The following is a 6,784-nucleotide window of genomic DNA, read 5'->3' as shown; positions in this document are numbered from 1 at the left end:
AGATTAATCAGAACTGGCTTTGACAAGCACTGTGGCAATTGGACAATTAAAACAGACATGAGGGGGAAAGAAGAACGAACTGGGGAGGAGGGTGGAGAAAACAGTGCAGCAATGAATGAATGAAAACCTAAAATCTCTGTAAATGTTCATTAAAGCTAATAAAATTTAATAATAAAAAAAAGTGTAAAGTCTTATGTTGCCATTGTTGTGAACAACTTGAAGTCAAGTACAATCCTTAGCGACCCTGTGAACAACAAATCTGAACCTGGTGTATAACTAACTGCTTCTAAAGATACACAAACATCTCCCCGTATCCAATACTGTATAAATACTGTGATGTAACTGAATCCTAGCTGAACCTTCAGTGAGTTTTCAGAGGCTGAAATCATGCATGATGAGACTGTGGAGCAGCTGCTAGATTTGAACCTCCTGCTTTTGGGTTTGCAGGGCAACTCCTTATCCACGAGGACATAACCACAATCTCTATTGCAGTGCCTTACGCATTACAGCCATGCTGTCTTGTTTGCTATTTGCACAGAAAAGATGTTGTTTTGAATTCCCTGTGTTACTCTCTCCAAATAGAAAATAGATGATAATATCAACGTTTTCATAAATTACCCATTGTGGCTGATTTTGATATTTATGTTGCTCATTTTCACCAGGCCCTAACCTGCCAGCGTGGGCTGGATTCCATGAGTGCAGTAGACTACGCTTCTGCCCGTCTCACTATGTGACAAAACTTCGGTCGGTTTCATTAAGGCCGGTTTATCTGGCGTCAGATAAAAAAGGTGAACCCAGAAGTGCCAGGTCCTGTGGATCAGAGGGCAGCCACCATGCGCCAAGCTAAATGAAACACCTCCAGTATTTTGGGCATGACTGGAGCTGCCGGAGCTGTTGTGGAAGGAGGAGGGGTCGCAGAGTGGCGAGTGTGGGCAGACTCCGGAGTCAGGCTGTGTTGATTCAAAATGAACGTCTTCCCAGTTATCAATTAGCTGTGTGTACGTGGGCACGTTATTCAATGTCTCTAACGCTTAATTTCCTCTCGTGAGATGGAGATATTAACAGTAGGTAACTCTTGGAGCTGTTGCGCAGATTAAATGAGATCACACTAGGGAAGTACATGCGATGGGCCTGGCACTAAATCAGTGCTCATGAACGTTAGCTGTTAAATCCTATCTGCCACAAGTACTCCTTGACTCTGAACTACTAAATCTCCTGGAATCCAAAATGCCCATTTGGGCACTTCATCATGAATTTATTCGTTCAACATCTATTGACATGATTTTAATCTTTTTTAAATAGCTGATTATCATTTAAATACTCCTTAAGACTGTGAACTGTCTTAGTGCTTTCCACATCTATCTGACCTCCAGTAAATATTTACTTGCAACTCTAGGTCAGTACAAAAAACTTAAAGGAATATTCTACTCTATTAACGGAGACAAAGTGTCCTTTCACAGAAGCTTCCTTTATTCCACATTGCTCATATCATAGCTAGAACATTAAGAACAATCCTGAAGATAAGAGGACACGCAGAGGAGGGTAATTATGATGGGAAGGTCTAGAAATCTTAGCTGACACAAAGAAAGGTTGAAAGAACTAGATTGTGGAGGAAAGTGTCTTTCTCTCCTTAGGGTTAGAGGACATTGGAGAGGTTCTGGGGTTTTCAGGAATTTCTACTCACAGTCAAGCTTGAACACGAGTCCCTGAAACTGGTTCAAGAGTGGTTGCTCTCAAGCTCCCACACTTGCCTTAGAAGTCTTTACTCTTTCACCTATTGTGACTTTATTTCTTGGTTAATTGTGGTTTTGTACTTTCATTTGCCTTAAAAGTGGCTCTGGTGGCCTTGCGGTGAGAAACTGGGCTGTCAACTGAACTGCATGTGGTTCGACTCCACCAGCTGCTCAATGAAGGAAAGATGATCTTGTCTTGTGTGATTTACTGCCTCTGAAGGCCCAGTGGAGGCAGTGGAGTTAGTTCCAACCTGAAGGCATATAACAAGAACACCACCACTAAGGAAGTTGCCATAATACTCAGATGAGCTTTCTGTGGGACTGCTTATGAATTGTTGAATCCTGTGTCAAGCACTCACACTACAGAGATCTCCTCTAGGTTTAGTAGTAATTTCCCTCATAAGGGAAAAGAAATAGGTAGAGAATAGGAAATTAAAAAAACCCCAAAACCCCAAACAACAAAACTGCAGATATCCTAGAGGATTGAGAATTCATGGTCAGCAAGAGAGGACTGTGGAATGAAGCTATGAGATGTCCAAGAGAGTGCATGTGCAAATCACAACTTTACTGATGACTTTACTGTTCTATCAGACTCCCTTGCACTTTGAAGTTTCGCTGTCTCTCTCTCCAAGGCCAGGCAGAGTAGTATGTTATATGTTGCTGACCTCTTGGTCAGCAGCCTGAACCCACCAGCTGCTCCATGAAAGAGAAATTAATTTGTTCCTGTTAAGATTTACAGCCTCAGAAACCTGATAAAGGGCCTCCATGAGATGGAATCCATCCACTAATAGTAAGTTTGTTTTTTTGTCTATCTCTCTCAAGTGATTTTGCTATTTAGTTTTTTTGCAATCACCAGTGTGGGAAACAGTATGGTTTTTCTCCAAGACCAAGGGACTTTTTCCCCCCACACAAGAACACTTTTATACCAATCTTACTTTGACTACTGAGGAGAGAGAAGTCAAACCTTAATTATTAGTTAAAGCACTAAAAACTACTTTCATGATCAAATGTTTGAAATTCAAGTTTTGCATCTTAAATGTTGATTTCATTATTTTCATATTTTTTACTAAATTAGGAGAAAGTACTGTCTATAGAGTCTGGAGTGTTGTTTGCAAGTCCTTCCCCACATGGGATTGCTTGTTCTGAGCACCTTCAATGACCTCCTCCTACCGTTAGCTACAACAGTTCAGCTCTGAGTTGTGTAGGTGTTGCTAACGATAGAAATCTGCTGTTTCACCATCACAATTATATTTTCTAGCTCACGGGAGAAAGATGGGCAATCTCCCCCTATGCCATTTTTAGCCTCAGCAGCCCAAGGAAGGGTCAGCTGTGAGTCAGTTTTGACTCAACAGCCGTGAGAGTGAGAGATTTTAGTAGTAGTTACACTTACAGAGAATTTGCCTGTAGAAAAATTTTAGTCCTCTCTGGAAATATCTAAAATACTTTGGGCAAGGAGGAGAAATCTATTTTAACAGCCAACAATTATTTCCATCCAATCCACATTTAGGGAAATTAACACAAAGTGTTGTGTGATATTCTCCATTGTGGTTATTCCTGTAGGTTTCTCTTATTCTTTTTAATCACAGAACTGAGAGCAGCTGTTGGAGTTATGGTTGTCAGACATTTTAGGCAGCTTTCTCCCTTGCATCAAACAGCTCAGTTGAAAACACGGAGCTGTGTATATGTTGAGGTTGCCACCCGCTGGTGGAAGGAGAGATTTTCCATTTTAATGAGTAAGGCAACAACTTGTTTCCAGAGTATAAAATTTGCACAGTTAGATTCTGTTATTGAAGACCTACATTTCAATTGATTCATATATATGTATTTATCAGGCCGCTAGGAAGAAAAATCAATATCTGGAAACAATTTAAAGCTTCTCTAGCATGCTAAAAAGACATCATCATGAAACCATTTTTATTTTTAAATCATTATTTGAAGCTCTTATAAACACTACAAAAGGGTAAAGAAAATTCAATTTGGAATTAGCTATAGCAAAGAGTTATTGCTGGCAAACTTGTGGATACTGAGATTAAGAGTAATTAAAATTATTTTTAGTGCTTATTTTCACTTTTATATGGTTCCTTTTTCTTTTTTTCCCCTTCCCCACAAAAAGCTTTTCTGGCTCTAAAGAGAATATAAATCTGAAGAGAGAAAAAAGATATAGATATATATGAATCATTTGAAATGTGGGTCTTCAATAACAGCCTTTTATGGAGTGTCAAAAAAAAACCCCAAACGACCCCAAACCAAACAAACCCTAAATCACTGACGTATTTAACTAAACAAATACAAAGGAACAAAAGCCTGAAGATTGAACAGCAGCTTTCATCATTCCCCTAGCACAAATTTTAAATTCAAATGTCTACACAGGAATTTATTATGTGATAAAGATGCCTTTTCAAATCCATGTACATGAATTCTTGGTTAACACGTATCATGTAGCAAACATGTTCCAGATGTGATGAATCAAAACTATTTAATACAAAAAATTAAAATACAGAAATTATTGGCTAACCTGGGTGAAAATGCAAAGGAAAAAAGAAATCATTCAAAGGTTTATGATAAGTTGGGAAATATTTTAACATGTTGTTGTTGTTGTTAAGTGCCGTTGAGTCGCAGGCGACTCATAGTGACCCTATGAAGGAGAGTCCTCGGCACTTGGGTGCCTTTAATCCTCTCTCCAGGTTCATAGGATTTTTTTAACATGTAGAACCGACAAAATAAAAAATAGAGTATTTGAATATTTATTCAACAGTGGTAATAGTCTTTAAACAAATCTCTGTGTTTAACTTCTTAAATGCAAAATACTGCAAGCAAGATGCTCATTACAAATAATTTTAAAATAGAAAACAAAATAATACATGCAGTTTGATCACTATTTTAGTAAAAATAAGAATGTGTGTATATATACAATTCTGTTTATATTTTAATTAATATATGTAAACTAAAATGTCTTCTAGAGTTTTAATAGTGGTTATTTGTAGTACTATAATTATAGTCAGTTATTTTAATTTGTATTATTATTTTTCTATTGATAAAAATTATGGATGATATATTTATATATACAAGATAAGTTTTAGGAAGATACTAAATCACTTGGAAAAGTGTTCATCAAAATTTAATTGAAAAGAGGGAGAATACAACATATGTGGTTTGTCAGTTTATCATAATTTGATAGGCATAAAAGTGCACATCTATCTTACTAATGTGTGTATGAAAAATATATAAAGACTTAGAAGGCAAGTACTAAAGCTTTAATTGTGATTATCTTTTATTCATTTCTAGTTTTATTTTAACTTGATATAAAAGTGTTTCCCTTCTTTCCTGTTCTTTATAAAGTTTAAAGATCCATATTTTCCAAAGAGCCCATGATAATTTTAAATTTGAGAAAAATATACAATAATGAAAAATAAACAAAGCCAAATAAAATATACAAACTATGGATGGTGAAGAGATTGCGATAACAGTTTAGTTTACTTGGCTCCACAGTCAACGCTCTTGGTAACAGCAGAAATCAAGAGATGAATTGCATTGGGAAAGTCAGCTGTGAGGGACCTTTCAAGAGTACTGAAGAGCAACGACGTCAGGCTGGAGACTAAAGTGTGCCTGATCCAGTCTTTGCAATTACATGCTATGCATCACAGAGTTGGACAGTGACTAAGGATGATAGAAAGACAATTGATGCCTTTGAGCTGTGGTGCTGGAGAAGAGTGTTGAATAGACCATGGACGGCTAGGAGAACAAACAGGTGTGTCCTGGAGAGGGTGAAGCCTTACTGCTCCTTGGAGTCAAGGATAATTTCAATTTTTCCCACATCTCTTATGATGTAACCTATTGGCTCTGTGGTAAGGACCTTTGTTTATTTTGATACTGAGATGTAGTCCATGTTGACGGCTGTCTTTGATCTTCTGCAGCAGGTGTTTCATATCCTCTTCACTTCTAGCAAGCGGGTTTATGTCATCTGTATAACACAAATTGCTGATAAGTCTTTCTCTGATCCTGATGCCATGTACTTCATAGAATCCAGCTAGTAGTAAAGAATTGTATTGCCAGCCCAAAAGCACACAGTTCAAATCCATTAGCTGCTTCACAAGAGATAGATGGGCAATCTCCTCCCATGTGATTTACAGCCTCGGAAAACCTGCTGGAGGGCTAATTATCCATCGGTTCCAACTCAAGAACATATAACAACAACAAAAAGCAGCTAGCTGTCTTATTTCCTTAATGAAATGAACACCTTGGCAAAGGAGTTGACTACCTTTTGGAAGCATTTAGGTACACTTTACTCCCCCCACCCCCCCAATCTAAAGAAGGTGATTCCTCAATGATGGACAAATTTAAACAAGCCAGCATGATGTGAATTTTCAGTAGGAAACCATTTACTCCAGTATTGTTGTTGTTGATTGCCATAGAGTTGAGTACAACTCACAGTGACCCAATGAACAAAAGGCTTGAAGCCCCTCTACAACTATTTACATTTATCAAAGTTCATAGAGTTTCTGGAGGCTCATATTAACACATTTTTTGTTGCAGCAGTGATTTTATTGATTATGTGAACTGTTAAATAGTCTATTCGCAATGCAAATGAAACTTTAAGGTAAAGAACCGGACATCAGTTTCTTCTCCTCAAGGCATTTCAGGACTAAAAGAAATAAATCCTTTGATTCGAGGCAGCCAGTCTTTTCTGATAAAGCTTTCAAATATCCGGCGTGTTTAAAGTATGTCACTGGGTAAATGAAAAGATGATACAAGACAAAGACTGACATTGTCTCAATCACTTTTTAATAAAGGAAAATACACAGCTTTCTAGTTTAGCTACGCACTGCCTGACTGGCAGGCAATGCTACGCATTCAGAGATCCCGTGTTGGATCTGCTAAGCTGAGCTGCGTGGAGACCTTTTCCACTGATGCTCCCCTACGACAGCTTCCATTTGGCATCCTTGCAAGGTTCATTCTCCAAGACCCAAGAAGCTCATTTTGAAATAGTAATGCATGGCCCAGCCTAAAGTGTGAATAAAACTACTCATCTTAAGGCAAGTGATGAGTTATTA

This window comes from Elephantulus edwardii, unplaced genomic scaffold, assembly GCF_000299155.1.
Source record: "Elephantulus edwardii isolate Elephantulus edwardi_28Jun2011 unplaced genomic scaffold, EleEdw1.0 scaffold00098, whole genome shotgun sequence".
Classification (NCBI taxonomy): Eukaryota; Metazoa; Chordata; class Mammalia; order Macroscelidea; family Macroscelididae; genus Elephantulus; species Elephantulus edwardii.
The sequence above is the reverse complement of the archived record's forward strand: the minus strand, read 5'-3'. Positions refer to the sequence as shown.